At 42.0% G+C, this 22847-nt stretch overlaps 1 protein-coding gene across 4 annotated transcripts in view; it reads right to left on the bottom strand.

Annotated features, from left to right (window-relative positions):
* Window positions 1–22847, bottom strand: part of lrfn1 (leucine rich repeat and fibronectin type III domain containing 1) — a 102611-nt gene that overhangs the window by 21131 nt on the left and 58633 nt on the right. For 2 of the 4 annotated variants that reach the window (XM_049725281.2, XM_049725284.2), the window contains 2 exons: window positions 13595–13657; window positions 9268–9394 (listed from right to left, as the gene is read on the bottom strand). The exons of 1 other annotated variant lie outside the window; for it this stretch is intronic. The gene's annotated coding sequence lies outside the window, so the exon portion shown is untranslated. The remainder of the gene's footprint in view (window positions 1–9267; window positions 9395–13594; window positions 13658–22847) is intronic. One more of the 4 variants, XM_049725280.2, reaches the window with a different exon arrangement.

Below are 22847 nucleotides of genomic sequence, written 5' to 3' on the forward strand. Positions count from 1 at the left end.
AAGACTAGGACATGCTCCAGTGACGATGTTTCACGGCAGGCATGGGAGCGCCTCCATCTCCCACCGGCGGGACTACAAACAGGGAAGTCAACGAATCCCTGCTGAATCCGCTTGAGCTGATGGAGCGTCATGAAATTTGGATTGCAGCGCCAACATATCCCCAGGAACGATTCATCCAACGGCAGCAGATAGCGATAGCGATCTATATCTTGGTCTTCTTCTAGATGAATAAATCCTATACTGGAACATGCCTGTCCACGAGTATTGGAGCGTCAGTGGCATGCATATTTAAAGCGAGTCTTAGGTTGCAAAGTCAGTTCGGATCCAGCGAGCCAATCATCCATTCCTCAAGTCAATTCATCCATGAATCCATTCGACTCTACCTCTGTTTGCAGGCTGTCACTGAAGCAGACTCCAAAAGGTAACTCAGACGTCCTTCAACCCCCCGAGGGACCAAAACAAGTCTTGGAGAGTCAATCAATTATGGATTTGACTGAAAGCATGCATATTGAAGGAAGTCACCTTTCTCTGCGCTTCATTTCCCAGATATTGACACTTGTAGCCGTTTACCCTCCAGCGGACTCAAAGAAGGTTAGGCCGCAGTGGAGCAGAGGAAGGAAATCCTTCCGACTAACATTAAGAGTTTTTCTTTTACTTTGCAAAGTTGATGCTTTAAGTTTGGACTTTCAATCAATCATAGCAGCACTGGCATTTTTTTTAAATTTTTTTTTACATCAAGTGAGACGAAACGGTTTCAGCCAAATCACGCCGATTAGACGATTCTTTTTTTGACAGAGTTGCGGGGTAGCTCGGCATTGACTGACCGCCAAATCTTGGAGATGAGCCTTTCTATCACACAGAAGAAGATGTGTTGCAGAAGGACTGTTTTTATAGATCCTAGGGAGGACAGTTGTAAAGTCTAATTAGCTATTTAACGCCGCTGCTAAACTCAACGGTGTTGCTAAAACAGAAGAACAGCGTTCATATAAAATGTTTCAAATCGGTTTTGAAGGTGGTTTGTTGGACTGGATTGAACCGGATTTGACGATACAACGTACCTTTAACTGACCATATGTTTGCTAGACCTCCCGAGCTATATTCTATTTTAACAAAAATCATTCCTGATGTTAATCCGTAAGGATCTGATGTAGCATCAGCCAAAATCAGAGTAGGTCAAAGCTCCGCAAACATCAAACATCCTCATGCGGTTTTAATCAAAAGCAATTGGCCAGAGATAAGTCATTAAAATATAACATTGGAATCAAGCTCATCTAAATAATAAACCAACTTGCGTTGAAAATCGCGACTTAAAAACAAAAAGCTGTTATTTTGCTCTCCGCTTTAAATCTTTCTTGTAGGTTAATTGTTGTCTCGTACGTTTGTTTTCCGCCTTGCATGTGGCTTCCTTTTTGTAGTGCTTCCAAACAGTCCTCATTAGCAAAGTTCTCATAGAAGAAGAAGAAAAAAAAAAACTCGTTAACATGCGTACTCAGTGAGAGCTCCAACTACATCCACAACACTAATAGGACTTCTTCTTCCTTGTTGGCTTAAAGTTAAGCACTAGTTTACAAATGCAGACAGACCCATCCATCTCCATGGCGACTAAGCAAACTCCATATGCTGATGGAAAGCGGCTGAAATGGTTGAAAGCGCAGAGAGGAAAAAAATAAATAAAAATCAAGCGGGATAGTTTTAAATTGGCAAATAGGCGCAAGATTGATGACTTTCAGACTGTGTTGCTGACGAAACATTGTCTCATTTCATTACAGGGAAATGAATGAATCGCACTGGAGGATTAAACTTGGCATTTGGCTCAATCTTGAGGAGTAGCCTATAGCTTTGCTAATTACGAGCGTAATCCCTCCACAGGTGGCTCTATGAATCTTCCGATTTCATTGTGTACACCATTTGGCAGTGTAGCCGAGCTGCGTGGTGCAATTTGTTGAAATACTAAATGTGGTTAACTGGCAGCAGAACAACAGAATGGTCGGGCTTGCGTACAGAACACATAAGCGGACAAAAGCCGGGCTAACAATGATTTAAAAGTGTTTTTTTTTTTTTGAACTGGTAGGAGTGATCATTAAATTGTCGAGTTGGATTTTGAATGAGCACAAGGCTTTTGTTGTACTTCAATGGAACAAATCAGAAAGGGCAACCAATCACAGTAATGTTGTCCAATTAGTTTTCAACAAGCACCTGAAAAAAAAAAAGAATAAAAATTGTTACTCCAAATTGGTCTGTACTGTAATTCTGTTGCAGAAACATGATGATCAATTTTCCCTCCACATAATTTCGTTGTGTATGTGAGTCTCGTTTTAATGAACTTGTTTGCCGAGCGGTGTAAGAAAATAAGTCGTGTGACAAAACAAGGCAGCACTTTAAGTTTTGTAAAAACACGTTACAGTTTGAGTATAAATTAATGCCGTAAGAATGGTGAATCATTGATTTCGAATTTGGAGTTAAGAACTGTGACGTCATTTTCAGTCGACAGTACAAAACAAAATGGCCACCGTCTGGACAAAAACGAGTTGATGTTTACATTCCACAAACTGTACAAAAGCGCTGAAATTTGTGTCAGACATCTTAAAACATCCACTGTCGAGAACTTAAAAACATTCCACACTTTAGTGTATTTGTAAAAGTCAAGTCTGAGTCTCTCAATAAAGGCTTTACAATGTCCCCCCAAAGTGGCCCATTGAGCTTTAACCTGAGACGGCAAACGAGCGTCGTGAAAACCAAGCGATTTCACACCTCGCCGACTGCCGCATAAAACGAGCAGGCACCATCTCCATCGAGAAAAGACAAACCGCATCACCGTTTAGCCTAACCGTTCATTTGTGTTGCTAGTTAGCTTACTTCCTGACTTGATGGCGCCACGTTAGCCGCATGACAAAAACAATTCAACTCCCTTGTGGCAACACAATGTCAACAATGCTTCCAGAGACTAGGGTGAACATTATGCTAAATTCTGGCATCCATACAAATGTTTAGCATGACGAGCATTAGCATATTTTGCTACGCACAAGCCATTAAAGAGGATTAGCAAAGATTGCAAATTTGCACAATACACGAAGCGAGCAAAACAAAAAAGGTACTTGTGTGGCATAAGCCCCAACTGTATCAATGACGACGAGACACTGCGGCAACACATTTCGCAAGGGAGCAAACAGCTCTTTATCATTTTTTACTACCCTCTACCCTGCCAAAAAACATTTTAGCAAGCGTAGAGCACAAGCATAATTTGCGGAATCATTGTGACAACTTGTGTAAATCCTCTGCTTGTACTTTATGATTTTTACTCACATTAACATAATGAAATCCTCCGTTAACCCTTAACGGGGACATTTAATCCCGCCCTTATTTATACTTTATGACAAATTGCTAGCCTCTGGAAAAATAGTCAGTCGTTATGGAAGAAGCGTTTCAACCTGACACACATTTATATTTGAGTTTCATTTACAGGATTTTTAACCTTTTACACTTCATTATCCGACACTAATAATATCACCGAGCTTATTATCTCGGGCATTGACGTTGCCGCATGCTCTACGTGAGGACATCATTTTGTGTTTTTTTTCAGTTTTTAATGGGATTTTTTTTGGGGAGCACCAATAAGTCATTATAGTGAAAAGGAGAAGAAAAAAAAGTCATTACAGTGAATTTGGACTGATAAATCAAGTGTAGGTAGACAACCTTGAATTAAAAAAAAAAAAAAAAAAGCAATAAAAAGTGGTTACTTGTGCGACATAAGCCCTTGGCACATATCAATGACTGCAAAAGACACAGCGTCAACACATTTTGTAAACTTGCAGCTTTTATCATTTGTTTTTACAACCCCCTCTCCCCCAATAAAGACAGAAAAAGCCGAAAACAAAAATAAAAAAAAGTATTTGTGGCCGCCTTTAGCACGATTCTCTAAACGAACATGACGAGTTTTGTGTAAACAAGAGCCGGTGAATGAATCACAACAGCCGGGCGGCCATTTTCAACTTGACGCCGGGCAAACAAAAAACAACAGCGCACAATAAACAACAATAAAAGCCGGGTTAAAGAGTAAGCGCTCTTCATTTCCGGTCTGCCCTGGAAACGTCCAAGCCGGACGTGGAAATGCCGTGTAATTTGTCGCCGGGCTTGATAAGGCCATCGGTGACACATTCAAGGGCGGGGACGCAAGCAGGTTATCTGAACAAGTCGCCTTATTGCTTTGCTCTGGGATCAATGTATTTAATTTGCCTTATTGCTGAGTCTTAGTTCCATCCGATAAGGAGCAATAAATTCTTTTTCCCAAACCGAATTTGAGTAGACATCGATACCGATACCAAGTGCCATTACCACAAATTTTCTTTTCTGCATATTTTCCCCGTACAAAAAAATTGACAGATCATTTTAAATATAAATAATATATTCAATAGAGCAAATTTCCTAAAAACTGCGAAAAAAATATGGCTTTTTTATTCTTCTAATTTGTGGTATTGGCACTTGGTATCGGTATCGACGACTACCGTTCCCAAGTGCCAATACATTTTTTTTCTGCATATTTTCCCCGTACAAAACAATGACAGATCATTTTAAATAAATAATATATTCAATATAGCAAATTTCCTAAAAACTGCATAAAATATGGCCTTTTTTTCCTTCTAATTTCTAGTTCCTGTCCCCAAGAGAGTTGCAGACAGCGGCAAATAAGCCTATCCCCCTCCTTGAACCTCGGTGGCTTAAACTAAGATGCAGCTTATTTTGAGATTTCTCCAAATTCCCAGGAGTGCCATTCAGTTTTTCTCCTTATCTCAAACTCACATTTGATTGAAAAATCGGTTCCGTTTAACCGTCTGCTCCATTCAGAACAGCGAGGGTGAATTTAACATCAATCTTTTTATTCTTTTTCATTTTCTGTGACGCTATAATTGCACCCGCATCTTTCCCGCCATGTAATCCACCTGCCATCAATAAACAAAATGCTTAAAATAATATAAATAATATATTGACGCATAAATACGCCTCGAGTGGATCGTTTCCAGCAACTTCCAACAGCCTGCTTATATTACATTCATAATATTATTCCACGCGCACCAATACGTATATCACCTCATGTATTATTGATTGACTTTGGCAAATACGGTCACGGTGCCGCGAAAAAGGAGAGCCGTGTAGTATTTTGTAGGCGTCATCACCGAGTCCTCCCGGTGCATTTGACAGCTGTAAACATACGCACGCTGCTGGCACGACTGCACTTGCCATCTATAATGGATATGGAGTCGTGTGGAGTGGAACAAGTCACCTCTTGTGGGATGCTGGGACTCTTGGAAACGTTCGCTTGCTTCCGCAAATCTAAGCTGTGGCTGCCAGGAATGACAACTAGAAACAATGTGGGGGGAAAAAATGGACGCAAACGGCAGCCAGGAGGGCCGAGTACCGATAGCAGGTATCGGTGTCATGGTATCGGTACTTAATAAAGTTTATTAGTGTATATATGTTCTTATTGTCATTAATTTATGGGGGAATTTTATGTATGAAAAGTACGAGTGGTATTGGTGCTTGGTATAAACAAAAATTTAGTACTGGTATCGGTCAGAAAAAAATGTGGTATCGGACATTTCTAGTCATGGTCGATGTTCACACACGGGTATTAGAGGATTCAAATGCTGAGCGGATTTGGACTCAGTTTCGAACCAACACAGCAACACCAAAGCTCAATGTTGACAAAACAAGCTAGGCAACATCTTGCATTGTGTTCAGTAACTCTACCATCGTCCAACAATTGCTTTCCAGCAATGCGACGAAAATGTTCCACAGCATGTTTTGCTCAATATTTGTTTGTTTATTTGGCGCTGGCTGTTTATGATTTTTTGAATCCGTGCTGTTCTCCGTGAGCACAGTAGACACAACGCCGAGCGTGATGACCGGGTCATCATGCTCAGAAGCCCTTAAAAAAGGGTGTATGTCACAGCGAGTGGCCTTCAGAAGCATTTAAGTGTTGAAAAAAGAAAAAAAAAAAAAAGATGGATTCTTGTTGCCGCCGGCCGTGAATCATCCCCTCCCCTCTCTCTACTTTGTCCGCTGCTCGACGTCTTTCAATCGATAGCGTAAAAAATCCGCAATAAGGTTATAACAGTAATCAAATTTTTCGAAGAACGATGGTTCTTTTGATATGAAGCGAAGGTCCACTCCAAATGTCCAATCGGATTTGAGAAAAACAAGATCACATAAATTTAACGATCCAAAAAAAAAATCAACCTCTGCATCTCATTTCTTTGGCTACACGCGAGATTGAAACCCAACTGTGAGCCACACATTCTCACCACTAACCCACCGTGCTGATGACTAAAACCCCTCCAACAATTAAACATCTTGCTTCCTATTTGAATGTCATCCGTAGACATCACAGAGGCAAAAAAAATAATAATTAAATAAATTGGCGGCATGACGAACATGTCACCCGCCCGTGCGGCGCTCACCTCATTAATTGAAGTTAACGGGTGTGCTACTTGAGGCTTAAACACTCCAGTTTGCTATTTGTAGCTGATGAAAGGTCAGCGTGCTCCAATTTACTTGCCAGAAGGAAGGAGAAGAACAGCGGGAATAAAACACACAGCTTAATCAGAGTGAAGGATTTGAAAGTCCGCTTTTGCTCTGTAAGCAGCATCGCCTTAACGTCTGAAAAAAAAACAAAAAACCTAAACAGCACCGCTAATGACCGCAAAGAATCCATCCATTACTTTCTAACCATGATGGAGGAAATCAAAATGTCAACGTGGACCAGCTGCCACTCAACGTGGTCCTCGGTCCGGTCTCTCACCGGACTTGAGTGACTCTTAAAACAAGAAAGTGTCACAGATGACAAGCTAGCGTAACCGCTAGTAACCTAAAAGATGAGTGTGTGTGTCCCTCGGCGCTGAGAAACCTTTTAGAGAACAGGCCGGTACAAGAGGTTATTCTTGACTCAACCTTTGACTGGAAATCCTCACAGACACATTACCATAAATAAAACATAGTCGGTGGATTCACACTTGGATAGACACAAAAAAAAAAAAATCCTCAACTTGGATTCAGGGGAACGTCACCGGGGACGTCATTGATCCATTTATTTAGTCGGCCGATGTCTTTGTTAAAAGTGAGTGGACTTCACATCACTTTTTAATTCGCCCGGATAGCCGCTTGGGCACCGTCGGTGATTAAAACAACATTTAAGGAAGGGGGAAAAATAAAATTTGCATGTCGAGGTCTGTCTGCCGTTAGCGTCGACGCTATAAACGTCAAGGTTATCGACTATACGCACGGATAAATTAGTTATACGTTACCTTTATGGCTGCTGGGGATGTTTAGTTTTTGTTTCATGACTCTCAAGACAATTTGTGCACTGCTGTATGTAATACCAATGAAGGCGCCGAAGTCCAAATGAAGATTTACAGAAAAAAAACCTGAATTAAACAGTTTTAACGACTCAAGTTGTTATTCATCACTTAATAGCGTTTTTATTTATTTATATTTGATTCCAGCGGAATTGTATTTCTAATAATGGCGTGTATGTTTAATTAATGTCATGATTTATTTAGTGACATTTTTAATGGGCTTTTTATTTCGTAACGCCGGAGCACTTTGTAAAGTCTCAGCGTGCTTGGTGCCATGAAAGGAAAAAAAAAAGTCAGGACGAAACGCGGTAAGTCAAAACTGCATCATTTAATTAAAATATTTAATATAATAAAATTGCTATTGGTCCATCTTCTGTTAATATTTTGTGTCAATCAATTTAAAGTGTTGAAAATGCAATAAAAAAAAAAAAAAAGACCAGTTCCACTGACAAGACGGCAAATTGAGCGGGCGTCTACTATCGTAACAGGCATCGACACGAGATTGAAACAAATCACATCGCATCGCTTGTGCCTGACATCAAAAGAGCAGAAAAGAAAAACAAGTCAGGAGAGAGCTGTCCTTCACGGGCTCCCATGCAGCAAATGTTGTTATCATCTCCGACCGCCGCATTCTTTCATCCTTCCCTCGCCTCGGAAACAAATCACGCTTCACCTTGTTATTTACATATACAGTAATCCTCCGCTCGCCCCCCCCCCCCCCCCTCCACGCTCTTTTTGATATCCTACATATTTACGATTAAGGCTTCGGCAGCGCCTTACCGCCAGAGGACTAAATTAAGCATTAGTAGCGAGAATGCTACTCGGAGGTCACATGTATTCTTCTGCCTTTTTAAAAAGGGAGCCACATCTGAGCAGAGGAAGAATACGGGCCGGTCGGACGCAAGCGAGCGTCTGTAAATGCGTCGCCATCGGGGAGGCACCTGAATAATTTATCTCTCCTTGTGTTGTGCTGCACGACGAAGAGGGGGTGGCGGGAGAGGCGTTGGTCTGCATCAAACGAAAGGGAACATGATGTCTGTCACACATCTGTGCTCGGCGCGCCTTGACTCCAAATTACGAAATTCAATTTTTTTGCTGAAGGTCCGACGCGTGCTGTCAAAGACGACATTTTTTGGGGCTTACAGTCTGTGAGAGGCGGTGCACGCCACTGGTCGCCAGTCCAACCCAGGGCACATAATTAGGGATTGTCAAAATAAAAATATATCCTGACTAAGGATAGCTTAAGGCCTAAAACAACAACAAAAAAATCTAGACAGAACATTTAGTATTTACTCAAAATTAAGTCAAGTAAGTCGTCTCTGATTTACAATTTTAATTTATATATATATATATATATTTTTTTTAAATTTATATATATATAAAATATAAATATATATATATGTATATATATTTTTTTTGCTATTTATGGGTGGGCTCGATATAGTATCGGTAGCTTGATATCGTATTACCAAACAACCACTCACGTTGACACCTATGAAGCGTGTTTGTCTTCAACTTACCCAACATGTAACTTTTTGGAACGGAGAAAACACACACACACAACCACAGGAAGAACATCCAAACGCCAACCCAAGAATCGATCCCTGAAGATTCAAACGGCAATGTGAACGGACCAACTTTCAAGTCAGTCATTTTCTATTTGTACCAAGATAAGCATTGGCGATAGCTCGCACTGATTTAACGCTGCCGCGCCGTGTGCATCTATATTCAATTAAAGAACGCCTCCAGACAAGTGTGAATAAAGCTGAGCGTGTTAAAAAAGCTTGTTAGCACAGCAACACCTGACAAAATGAACTAGGCTTCACAGATGCTTCTAAAACCGCCATTTGCTGGGAACGGTAACGTCATCGAGCTAACGCTATTATCACCAACAGGTACGTTAGCACACGTCGCCTACCGCAGAGTGCCGGTTGCCTGGAGACATTGAAGACTCTGGTTGCCACGGTAACCCTCTTTCATACCGGCTGTCCCATATTTCTCACGTGTCCATTGAGTCCTTCCGATTGGCAGGCAACGTCTTCGATCTGCCGTGTGGAATGAAGACGTTAAATTTGCCAGACTTAAATACATTTTTCCTTTTTGGGCTAAATCAGTTGCCCGGGGGTGGTGTAAATAAGTCATTATTTAGTTAAAAGAGTCTAATTCCGGTAAAAACAATTTCTTTTTTTTTTATTTTTATTGTGCTGGCATCACCAGATAAACACATCCAATTAGCCGCTGCTGACAGCTCCGTCCGCGTAACAACGTCGATGCTCTTTCCCGACCAGTTCAGCTGTCAGTTTTTAGACGGGATATTCCTGTTCTAACAAGCATAGTTTTATTACAGACAAAGTCATCGATCAACAATTACACTCTGTCTGGCGTGACGTTTACTCAAAGTAGCTGCTCTTTAACCACGACGAGGATTCTGTCAAATCGTGCAGGGATTTGCTGCGGGTGCAAACCCGCGGGGTCGACACCTGGCCAGTGAATAAATGAAAGACGGCATCAAATATTTATTGACGCATGGAGCGCTGTGCTCAGACTCTTTCAAGAATGACGGATAGCCAACTTCTGATGTCATCTCTGTTCCACATCAAATTGTAATTTGGTGCGTGAAATAGGTCAATCCAGATTTTAGACTGCTAGCAAAATAAATGTAGTTAATCCGAAAAAATAAATATTCTTCACAGAATAATCAGATTGACAAGGCAAAATTTATCTAGCTATCTAACTTATAAATATGGCGAGTCAGAGAGGGCAATCTGCGCCGTTGTGGGCGTGAGCACGGTCGACTGATTCAAAACTTTTCACTCCCTTTAAATGCGGTGCGATTTGCTCATGGCGGCTGACGTAAATTTGGATCTAGAGTTACCCTGATAGCTGTGATGGGTCAAATGCAGAGGTGAAATTTGTTCCACGTCTGTGTACATAGCAAATAATAATTTTTTTTCCCCCTGTCTCGGTTGTGTGATTGACAGGTGATGAGGCCAAGTTGCACCCCCGTCTCTTGCCCTAACTCAGCGGAGATGGAGTCTTCAGCTTCCCGCGTGACCCCGAATGAGACATGTGCTGTAGAAAATGGAGAGATTGACGGATCATCTGTTTGCCGGTGTTATCCGAGATGCTCATTGTGTGCTGGATGCGAAATTGGTCCTTCTATGTGCTTAACGCGGATAATTATTTTGTTTTTAGCACCACTAGACGACTCTTCGGCATCATCATTCAGTCGGCGAAATAAACTCTAGACACAAGAGCGTATTACGCAACCCCCCCCGGCTAGCTAAACAAACAATTAGCATACTCTGACGTCATCGTAATCAGAATTTCTACCAATGTGACTTTCGACATTTGCATACATTTTGTTTCCGAGTACGAAGGATTGCAAACAAACACGCAAAGCACAAAATGGGTGTTTGCGAGAGGAGTCGCAAAATGTATGTTTTGATGCTCGCGGCGACGCTCGAAGGGCAAAAAGAGCAGCTCTGCCATTTCCAAAGACATTAGACTGTCACACTATTTGTGATAACACACATTAGATTGAATTACGGCTTTTCAACCACAGTTTCACACAAACCCGAAATTATACTGATCGCGACTTTCCGAAAAAAAAACACTAATCAACCACGCTGGTATCTTTTTGTGTTCATGGTGTGGCTGTCAGGAAGGAGATGAGCGATTTGATTGGTGTCTAGAAAAGATACACGCCAAAAAAACCACTTGTTTAAGATGTATGCATAATTTCTAACCAGTTTACTTTGCAAAGAAAACGAGAAAAATCAATAAACGTGGAAAGAAACGCTATGGTCACTGAATGGATTGGAAACTGAAGTATTAATAATTAATTCCAGTTAACTCATGGAAATGAAGCATTGCTTGATTTTTGTGTGACATCTTTCTGACCCAAAAATATTTAAAAAAAAAAAACAGAGAAAAGTAAATGGTCACTGAAAGGATTTAAAAATGAGAAAGTATTAATAATTAATAAGTGAATTCATTAATTCTGGTTAACTAATGGAAATTAAGCACTGCTTGATTTTTTTTTTTACTGGCACATATTCCTGACACTTTGGACTAGAGTGCCTCGTAGTAGCACAGACGGCGATAACGGTAACCAAGCGAATCAAAACCGCCTTTAATTTTAGACGATCGCTGCGTTTTAATTTCAAGAAACAAACAAATAGGTCTCCACCTGCAAAATGGAATCAATTAGAAGTGCCAATCTCATTTCCTGCCCTCCATGCTCCAAAAGACAAAAATCTCCTTCCCGAAACACCAACGTTAATTCGGCTCTCTCTGCTTGTGCCAAACTCCGAAATGACTGGAAAGGATGAGGAAACCATTTTTTTTTTTTCTCTCGGCGCCCGCCTCAAAAGACATTCAACCCTAATTGAAAAACGCTCTGTTGATTTCATTAAGCCAATATGTATATGCAGGTGAAAACAACGCTTGCTTTCTTACTGCTCATATTGCGGATCATTAAGTTTCTATTTTAAACCTTTGTCCGACGAGCTGATGCGGTTCGTTTGGGTTCCTCGCCCCCCTCCCTCCCCCCCTCCCTCCCCCATGCTGCAGGCAGACACTCCCACTGTGCATAAAAGCCTCCTGCAGGCCTGTCAACAGCACGATCAATTTCCTCTCATGGTCCCTCGCCGGCTCGGGCTCAGCTCTCAGAAAACAATCCGCTTCAATATTTGCTACATTTAGCGGCCGTGACGTCGATGCCAGAAGAGATTTGGCCGCGGCTGCAAAAGTCTCAACTGTGCATTCAATCTAACGGCCAGCAGGTAGTGAAGGAAACGGAAAGTTTCCCGACGCAAGCTGTGTCGGAAATGAAATATGGCGCGAGGGTTGTTGCCGTTAAATGACGCCACTTAAGGTTTGCATCGTTGAGCGACTTTAGTGGGCGGTAGTAGACTTTCTCGTCCGGGCAAAGCTTTGTCGTCTCAACTGACGGGGGGATCGAAGTCGGGAAAGAGAACATACGATTTGTTTTGATGCTTTGCCTCGAAGCCAGATGTTCTTCTTCTTGGCCACCGCGACGGGAGAAGTTTGACTACTTATGTTAAATAAACGCGAAGATGAGATAAAGCCAGTTAATCTGTTTCTCAATTTCCAATTTTTAAAAGACTAAGGCAGCAACACTGCCCCCTAGTGGACGGAGGAAAGACGGGTCTTTCCACACAGGAACGTCTGAGGCCTGTGTGAATATCTTAAAAACAGCATTTTAAACTCTTTTATGATATTTAATTTTCCATTTTTGTTATTTTTCTGAAAATTATTTCTTCATAATATTATTTAAAATTAAATGTATAAAATTATTGAAAATATAATTATCTAAAAAAAAAAAATCCACAATTATACATTCAGCAAAATATACGAAGGATTGCAACAGTCCTATTTCTTGGCCCTTGGGGTATTTTAACGTCACAGAACGTCACCACCTTTAAGTGTACTGCTACTCTTAAAGTGTTTGTACAAAAGAATAAAGAAATAGATGATGAAACCCAAAGTAACAGATTGTGTCATTTTCTTATCACAAGAAACATTTTGCACTGTGGGGGTGTGTGGGTGGGGGGGGGGGGGGGGCACGGCTGCATACCGAATAGCACAAGAGCGCAACATCGTTTGATAACTGCCGTTTACTAGCTAGCGCCTCGGCGCTGTGGCTTCATGTATCGAATTCTAAGGGGACAAAATAGTCGTTGGAAAGCAAGCAATCATGTTTCATCTGCTGACATTCACAAGTTTATCAAACGCATCTCTCATCTGAATCCTCCATCTGTGTTCACAGCACAGCCATGGCTCCTCAGAGGGAGCGTTGGCCCTGTTGGGACAAGAAATTAAATCTGCTGCAGGATGAGCAAGGAGGAGAGGATGCCGGGTGGGTGGCCAAGTAGCCATCTGATAATGGAGTCCGCTCCCACTTGCACAGGCCCCGCCAGGCCATTCAAGCTCTGCCCATGTGAGCTCGGAGCTATCAGTGTCACACTGCGTGCGTGTGAGCAGGGCGAAGAAAAAAATAAAATAAAAAATAGAAAAAAACATGACAGCTTGGATCTGAATGTGAAAAGCCACTTTTGCACTATTCCACCTCTGGCCGAATAGCAGGTCTGCACAAGATGTGGCAAAGTGTGATTCTCCCAAAAAAATCATAAAAGAAATGTAAAAATAAAAATAAATAATAAAAAAATAACTAAGTGTTCGCAATGAGGTTTTTTTTTGGTTGCGATTTAAAAACTCACCCGAGTATCACGGCGCCGCTGCCGGGTTCTCGTCGCCAGGCTTTACTTGAAAGCAGCCTGCGTCTAGGGAAGAAAGAGGAGGCGGCGCTTTAGCCTACGTGGCACAAATAACATCAGCAAAAAAAAAAAAAAACATTTTTAATAGAGTCACCCATCATGTCGTTTACAGCAACGTCATGCAGCTTTATTTATTTTTACCTTTACGGCGTGATAGAAAGGGAGGAACAGTTATGATTTTACATGCCGACATTTATCCGATAAATGACTGCATGCTTTATGTCGACGTATACGTCGACCTTTAATATATTTTATTTGAGCTTGCAAAATGTCTTGTAGACTAAAGGCTTCATGTAGAAGGGGCGCTTGAATCACGGTCGCACAGGCGCGCGATTGAAAGCGGTTACCGAGCGCTAACTAGCTAGCTGCTAAATTGCGAAGTGAAGACATTCTAGTTTGCCGACTCGGCCTTTACCGAGTCCATTGCATTGTTCCCGGCGCTGAATCTAAAGGCATCGAAAAGAGCCGCTTCGATTGGCCGAGAATCAACTCTGTTCACACCCACAACGGCGCAAACACCCATTTCATTTCTTAATGTCTCGGATAAAATGAAGGATTAAGACCGAGGGTCTCTTTTTGTATCTATTTAGGGCACTTTGCTTCTCGCTAAATACCGAATAAAAAAGTTATTTAAGGTGAATTCAATGTGTGGAAATGAGAGGGGAGGAAACACTCGAGCTATCTGTTATTCTCTTGGGGGGGGGACTAACTCAACTCTGTGGCCTACTTTGCAAGACTTTATGGCACAAAGAAAAATCAGCAAAGTTGATAGAAGTGGCTCACTTCAGTGATTTGCGCTCATCTACCGACTGGAGTGCGCGTATATTTATTCACGCCGCCTTTATCCGAATGAGATATTCTGGAGTTATTGTACAGCTGGGTCACGATGGTATTAACGCATGCCGTGCATCTTATTTAAGCTGCTCCTCGGCTTCCTATACAGACAAATGGATTCCATTTATAGGCGAGCTTTTTTTTTTTTTTTTTTTATGATCATGTTCTCTAAAAGATGCTCACTGATGCATCATAGTTAAGTTGCTGCAGATGACAGGAAGAACACGTTTCCGTCTTCAGGATTAGCAAATGTTTTTTTTTTTCCTATCCACTTCAATTTCGGTCTTGAAGAATGGCGGCTCCCCGCATCCTTTCTCCGTAAACATTTTAAGATGAACACTTTTATTCAACGTGTCGCCACATAAGTAAGCAATCGCCACCTCCTTCTTCTCCCTCCGACAAGGTGTGAGCCCAGGATGACAATTTCACGCTCGGCGCATTCTCGTCGTGGTGTCCATCCTATGTTCTCTGAGGCATGCCACGCCGAAGGAATTGATTAATACACGTCCACACGCGGGGAGACGGCGAATACCGCCAGAGCTCCTCGGCTCTAATCTTCCGGAGTGCGACTGCCCGCTAACTGCTCCTTCGTCTGCTCGTCAAACGCCCACGCGCACATCAAACGTGGGTCGTCGTGCGCACGCAACGCACGTGACTCTGCAAAGGCGGCGGAGGCCTCGGCGGAATGTCGCCTCTTCCGTTTAATCATTACGCCTGTCTCCCTCGCTTAAAAAGGTGTCATTTCCGACGCCCCTTCATCCGCGTGTGGAGTCAAAAATGACAACTGAATATAGGAATGTATTCATCCTTTGGCATAAAACTACACAGCTCGTCGTCAAACGTAAAATACGAATAAAGCAGTGGCGGTGCTAGAGGGTGGGCTAAGGGGGATACTGCCTCCCCCCCGAAATATGCCAGATAATTGATTTTTGTGCAGATTTTCCCACATATCAAATTACAGCTCAGATTTTAGTAGCCTACCAGTATAAAAACTTTCCATGTACACAATTACTTTCAGATGCAGGTTTAGGTGAGGGCAGCCTCCAAACCCGGCAAATCGTCCCACCCAATAGAAGAGCGCCGGCCGACATGATTGATGACTCATTAGAATCCCCCAAGCGCAGCTGTCAGGGTGGCTGTTTGCTTTTGTGTGCATTGCCGCGCTTCTCATCCGCAGCCGCCGTCAAGGACAAACGGCACATTTGTCCGGCGCTTCACAGCGGTGGGCCGGCGCTGAGCTTTTTCCGCCGTGTCTCTCGGCCCGGGTTCTGCGTGCGAGCATTAAACAGAGTGTCGGTGTTTATCATCTAACGTGAGGTTTGGGATGCCTAAAAACGTAAGCACCCCGGAGTGGAAAACACCCTCTGGAATTGCCAGGACAACATTTTGTGGCTTGTTAGTTCAGAAGTACATCAAAGCACTGGCTCAGCTAGGATTTTTCTTTTTGTTGGGAGGCCCTTGGGGTGGCCAAGGATACTACAAGGGTGTCAAACTCATTTTTTGTCGCGAGCCGCATCGTAACCGTAGTTTCCTTTGGCGGGCCAATACGATTGTAAACTTATACACAGTATAGACGACACAACCAACTAGTCGTTTTGATATCAGACTAATAAAAATATTTTAAAAAGATTGCTAGCAATATCTCTATTTTTTTGAAGTGAAGACAATTTGTACTCGGTGCACAATTTGTCTTGGCGGGCCGCATAAAACGATGTTTAACCCTAACCCTAACCCTATCTGGCCCCCGGGCCTTGAGTTTGACACCTATGCTTTACTATCATGTAGATATGTTCAAAATTTTTAAAACATAACGTTTCAGGAGGGTCTTCAAAGATCAGATCAGAAATCATGAATCAAATGCCCTTTGCCTGAAAACTTTGTGCGGACTAGACCAACGGTTTTACTGTCAACCGTGCCGGGTCCAAATGCTTAAGTTTGGGAAAGAAACAACAAGGCACTATTTTTTTGGAGTATATTAAAGCACCAGAAGAAGAAAAAAACAAAAAACCTTTTGCGGCCACTACCCCCAATGCTATTATAAAGCCCTCAGTAAAAAAACAAATAAAGCAACACATATTTGATCGCAGGCCGCTGGGATCCGACGCGATTGCTAGCGTAGCAAGAGGCTACAAGTCTAAGTGTGCCTCGTTCTTTCCTGCTTGTTTAATCATCCTCTTTGGAGGAGGCGACGACTGCGGACGGAATACAAAACAAGGCTCACAGGCTCAGGCACGGCGAGGAAGTCTCGGACTAATATCTACTGGCGTGGAGCCTCTGCCTAGCTGACAGCTTGACTGTTGCATCCACGTTGAGAGGCCCCTTTTTTGTTAGCTTGCAAAAAGAAATGAAGAGCAGAGTTCTGCAGCAAACTCAGCCCAGGGTGATTTAACAGACATACGCTTCTCTTAGTCCGCCCCCGCACTTGGCATTCCGGCCATCGCCGCTACCTCCGGGGCGGCCCGAGCAGATCCGAACAGATGAGAGCGCTCCAGACAAAGGCAGCGACGCTAGGTGAAGTCGGAGCCGCTAGCGTGGGCCGTAGCCCGTAATGGCCCGAGCGGAGGAGTAAAAAAGAATGAGGAGTAATAAGTGGCTTTTTTGTATTTTTTTTTTACGACTTTGTAATATGGCATTTACTGCGGCCTAGGATGTCGGGACGCCTCCGTCGGGGGCGGAGGGGGCAGCAGGCGGCGCAGACAGCGACCGTGGTGAGCAATAATACAAGTTGCCCGAGAGAATCACATCAAATAATCTACGCTCTAATAAACGCTGCAGTGGTGCGGCCATTTTCAAGCAAGGCTTTGCCAAAATTCTGACCAGCACATACGAACCAGGAAAGCAGTATATAAATAGACCAGAGCTCAAGCCTGTGATATCCACATCACTATTTATACACTAAACATCACGTAAATAACCACGAGTGGCACTTAGAGCACCCCGAAGAGATGAGTTGCTAGTGTAATGGTAAAATACTATTCCACTCCATTCCTGAAGGTGGCGGTAACGAACAAATATGTCAAAATGGAGGGGTTTGTCAACAACCTAGCTTAGCTGCTATATTGTACATAAAAGGTAAAAAAAATGGTGGGAAAGGGCATAAAATGCAAAACAATAATACATTTTCATTTTTCTTATGTTACACTAATTGATTGTAATTTTGGGAAAATACTGTTCGACTCCATTCCTGAAGGTGGCGGTAACGAACAAATATGTCAAAATGGAGGGGTTTGTCAACAACCTAGCTTAGCTGCTATATTGTACATAAAAGGTAAAAAAAAAATGGTGGGAAAGGGCATAAAATGCAAAACAATAATACATTTTCATTTTTCTTATGCTACACTAATTGATTTTAATTTTGGGAAAATACTGTTCCACTCCATTCCTGAAGGTGGCGGTAAGAAACAAAATAAGGGGTTTGTCAACCACTTAGCTTAGCTGCTATGTTGTTCATAAAAGCGAAAAAATAGTGCGAAATAACCAAAAAAATTGTTTTACACTAATTGTAATTTTGATGATGGAGCTTGGAGTGTGGAATACTTTTTGGTGAGGGATAGTTTTCCTCTACAATCCTATAGTTCACAATAATTGAGATTCCAAAATGGTGGACAGCTGCCAAACAGTAAAGACCCCTGCCAAAGCCAACCACCAATGTCTTATAGGCTGCAGTAGCATCCACTCCGAAAAATGCCCCAACATTTAATAGTCTACTTTCTGGCTCGTGTCCCATCAACGTTGAATTGGGCAAAAGCCCTGGCGTAGGTAATCGATGGGCAAGAACCATGAGTTAGCTTTAATGTAGCATCCCTAATCATTCTCCGAGTAGCAGCGGACATTTGTTTACTGACGAATGCACTCATACGCGAGGGACCGGCTCCATTAAAGGCGAGCTTAATGGACCTATTGATTGTACTGGACATTATTGATAAAGGCCTCGGCGGACTTAAAGCCTCTATCTATAACTTTCTTCTTCTTTATATATATTTTTTTTGTCTTGCAGGTGTTTAAGATGCAATGAAATATTTGCTGACTTGTGTTGTAAGGGAGAAAAAATGCTAAAATTGAAATTAAATTTTATAATAAATTTCTACAACACATTCACGGTCATCGCCTGATCCGTATGCAGGCATAAAAAAAAATAAAAGTGTACGAGTCACCGGTGATGACGATGATGGAAGGCCTTCATTAAGACTGTCCGCTCTGATTTAAAGTGACATTTTGCGCGGAACCATGCGGCGCCTTCCCTCAAATTAACAGCGACCCATTCCTGCGTGTTATGACAACAATAATTTGATTCAACTTTGGCAAATGATTCGCAAAAAAAAAAAAAAATCCCGATGAGGTCATATTGTGAGTATACAAAAGGGGATGTGTACATCCATTGTTTTTATTTGTATATATTTTAATATATTTTACTTTTTTATATATTTCATATTTTAATATATACTTGGAAAATCTATATCTAATATATACATATCTATATAAGTAAAATATATAATATAATATATATGAAATACGTGTGTATATATATATAAACCTTTTCCTCACCCCCGTGGGTGGTCTCTTTTTCCCTTCAAGCTCGGGTCCTCTACCAGAGGCCTGGGAGCTTGAGGGTTCTACGCAGTATCTTTGCTGTTCCTAGTACTGCACTTTTCTGGACTGAGATGTCAGATGTTTTTCCTGGGATCTGTTTCAGCCACTCCTCCAGTTTGGGGGTTACTGCCCCTAGTGCTCCAATGACCACAGGTACCACTGAAGTCTTAACTCTCCAGGTCTTCTCCAGCTCTTCTCTGAGCCCTTGATATTTCTCAAGTTTCTCATGTTCCTTTTTCCTAATGTTACCATCATTTGGGATGGCTATGTCAACCACAACGGCTTTCCTCTGCTCTTTGTCCACCACCACAATGTCCGGTTGGTTCGCCATTACCATTCTGTCTGTCTGGATCTGGAAGTCCCAGAGGATCTTGGCTTGGTCATTCTCTACCACCTTTGGAGGTGTTTCCCACTTGGATCTTGGGACTTCCAGTCCATACTCTGCACAGATGTTCCTGTACACTATTCCAGCTACTTGGTTATGGCGCTCCATGTATGCTTTACCTGCCAGCATCTTACACCCTGCAGTTATGTGCTGGATTGTCTCAGGACCTTCTTTGCACAATCTACACCTGGGGTCTTGTCTGGTGTGGTAGATTTGGGCCTCTATTGCTCTGGTGCTCAAGGCCTGTTCTTGTGCAGCCAGGATCAGTGCCTCTGTGCTGTCCTTCAGACCAGCTCTTTCTAGCCAGTGGTAGGAAAGAGCTGGTCTGAAGGACAGCACAGAGGCACTGATCCTGGTCATACGGTGGCCAAAGGAAGATATATATATATATATATATATATATATATATATATATATATATAAATAATAATATATGAATAATAATATAAAATCTATATCTATCTATATAAATAATTTCTGGGCAGATCCAGTAGGGAAGACTGACCAGCCTTGGCGTTTTTGTCCACGGCATAGTTTTAAATTCATCGATCGAATAAAAGTCCTGACTTGATTTAACTGCGAGCAGGTTTTCATTCTTTTGCTCAATTCATGCTCGGAATGAGAAAAGGGTCATGAAAGTTTGGGTGAACATTTCTTCAATGTGCCATCCATTTTAAGATTTAAATCAGTCAAGCGGTCACTGAAATTGGTCTTAAAGAAACTTTCCAACAAGGTGCGGTAAAGTAACGATAGGTGAGATGCGCCGAAACTTTAATGGTATCGTCTCCAGATTGCGAGAAGGTTTTCCGTTTCAACGACGAAGGCTGCTTTTGTCCCCGCCAGTACAACATGTTCAACATTTGGCAAGAGCCCAGTCGTGTTCTCCGGCAACAATGGCGCTGAAAACAAGTTGCGGTCTCGGCTTAGTCACGCTGACAGAGCACTGCTTTGACGCCTGAAACAAATCTGATTTCCTGTTTGGGTCCCATCTGAGCCCTGGCCGACTTTGTTGGGCCCTGGAGACGAGTCATTATTTACTTCCGTATCCGCGGGTCCCTTAAAGACGGCGGCGTTAGGTTGCAAATAATAAAAACCGTTTTGGCATTCAGGCTCGATGATGTTTTTTGTCGCCAGATGGCATTTCGTTAACAGTCTAAACATGTTTCGTCGTGGTTTTGACAGTGGAGCCTCGCAAACGCTAACAATGGCTAATAATATCACCTGTTTGTCAACCTCTATTCATGTCAACGCTTGACGTCTTTTGAAGGAAGCCTCTACTTGGAAGCCGGCAGATCTCACTGTGCCAGTCGGCGTTCAATACACAATTCGACGCCTTCTCACATAATCCCGCGGAGAAAAGAAAGACTTAATATGCTTAACGGAGTGCTGTCAATTGAGAGAAAACATAAATTAGCCACCATGGATGCACAGTAAATGGCGGAGCTTGTTTCTTGATGTCGCTGAGCAAACTATTAGCAAATGGACTTTAATATTTGCTCTTTTGAACTCTTGTTCACGTTTCAAAAATGAATGTGGTGACTCCACCTTGTTCTTATTTAACAATTTAAGATGTCTGTAATATTGGTGGACCAACCAGGACACATCTCTGGCTCAGTGTTAGCGTTAGCATTTACGGTTAGCTTCTTGAGCTTTTACGGTAGCATTTAATCACGTTTGTGTCGCGTTAGCATACACTCATTAGCTTCTTTAGCTTCCGCCGCGACTTGGTAATGAACAAATGCAGTGAAGTAATGAGGAATTTGGGAACATTAGTGGACCAACCAGGACACATCTCTGGCTCAGTGTTAGCATTTACGGTTAGCTTCTTGAGCTTTTACGGTAGCATTTAATCACGTGCGTGTCGCGTTAGCATACACTCATTAGCTTCTTTAGCTTCCGCCGCGACTTGTTAATGAACAAATACAGTGAAGTAATGTTGAGGAATTTGGACAACTTTTTCTGATCAAAACACTAAATTGAATCTCGCAAAATATTATCATGAGTTTTGGGGAAAAGTACGAGCATTTATTCACCACCTCTTCCATAAATATAAAGTTGGATCTACATCTGAAATCGAGCAACCATATGGCTGTATGAGTAATAAACACAACAGAGGAAAAAGTCGTTTGCAGAGCATGCGGCGTTTTTGACGAGGCAAGAGGCGTCGAGGCCAAATGGAAATGGGAACGCAGACGGAAAGATTTTGTGCTGTTTGCAGAGGAAGAGCAAAGAAATGTAAATGAGCACACTTTGCCCTTGAGAACACAGGAGTGCTAAACCAATCCAGAAAAAAAAAATGTCTTTGGAAGCGCACGGTGTCACATTTTAATGATTTCAATAAGCATTACGTATTCATTATCAAATCGTGTAGGCGGACTGAAAAACACAGATTTGAATGTTTCCGTTTTTTTGCAATTAGTGAGGTTTTAAATGTGCCAATGGGAATTATCGGTCTATAAAAATATTCAATTTATTAACTCATCACCAAGGAGAATAAAAGCTTTTACGAGGCCTTCAATACTATCGCAAAACTTTTCTTCTCAGGCATGGAAGAACATTTGGAGAACCTTCTACTACAAACTGTAGACTTGTGTTTGGGCCTGGACACCTAAAAAAAAAAATCTGTATCAATGTGTTGCCGTCTAGCCTGAAACGCCCGCAAGCGGTTCGAGGACGTCAGAGGTTTGGCTGCTGCCGGCTCTTTTCTGACAGAAGCCATCAGCGGCGTAGCGTTAGCTGTCAACGGGAACACGAAGAGTCTTTTCCTAAAGAGCAACCAGGCGGCAGCGGGCGTGTACAAGTTGCTGAATGATGCACTTACGGAAAAGAAAGGAAAAAAAAAAAAAAAAGACTCTCCCTCAAGGCGATGGTATGAACGTGGCTGTTAAAATCATAATGGCGAAAACCTACACGACACAATGTAACCGTAAAATCATGTAAAGAAATAAATAAATGAACAAATGGCGACTAGTCGGACGGTTTATCAAAAGTGGCAATTTTCGGCTCTTCCAGACGAATAAAGAAAAAACGATTGCTTAGAAACGGCTAAACTAACCTTGGGTTAAAATGAATTGATTCTTATTTTCTGCAGTGAGAGAAGAGAAAGGAAAAAATTCCGAACAATTGAACCCCAGAGCCAAATTCCGCAGTAGGCTTCAGGTTTCAGTTAGATGTGGGGAAAGACTTATTCTTAATCGCTATTTCTCACTGTAGCATATCCACACACCAACATCAAGAATATCAATATCACCGTTGTGTTTTCATCTAATAAAAGAATTTATATATTTTTTGCAAATTCTCCTTAGAATCTGTTCATTCTATCGATTTATATTTTTATACAATTGCTTGAATGCTTCATTGTAAATCTAACTGGATGTGTTTTTTCCA

Source organism: Syngnathus scovelli, chromosome 7, assembly GCF_024217435.2.
Source record: "Syngnathus scovelli strain Florida chromosome 7, RoL_Ssco_1.2, whole genome shotgun sequence".
Lineage (NCBI taxonomy): Eukaryota > Metazoa > Chordata > Actinopteri > Syngnathiformes > Syngnathidae > Syngnathus > Syngnathus scovelli.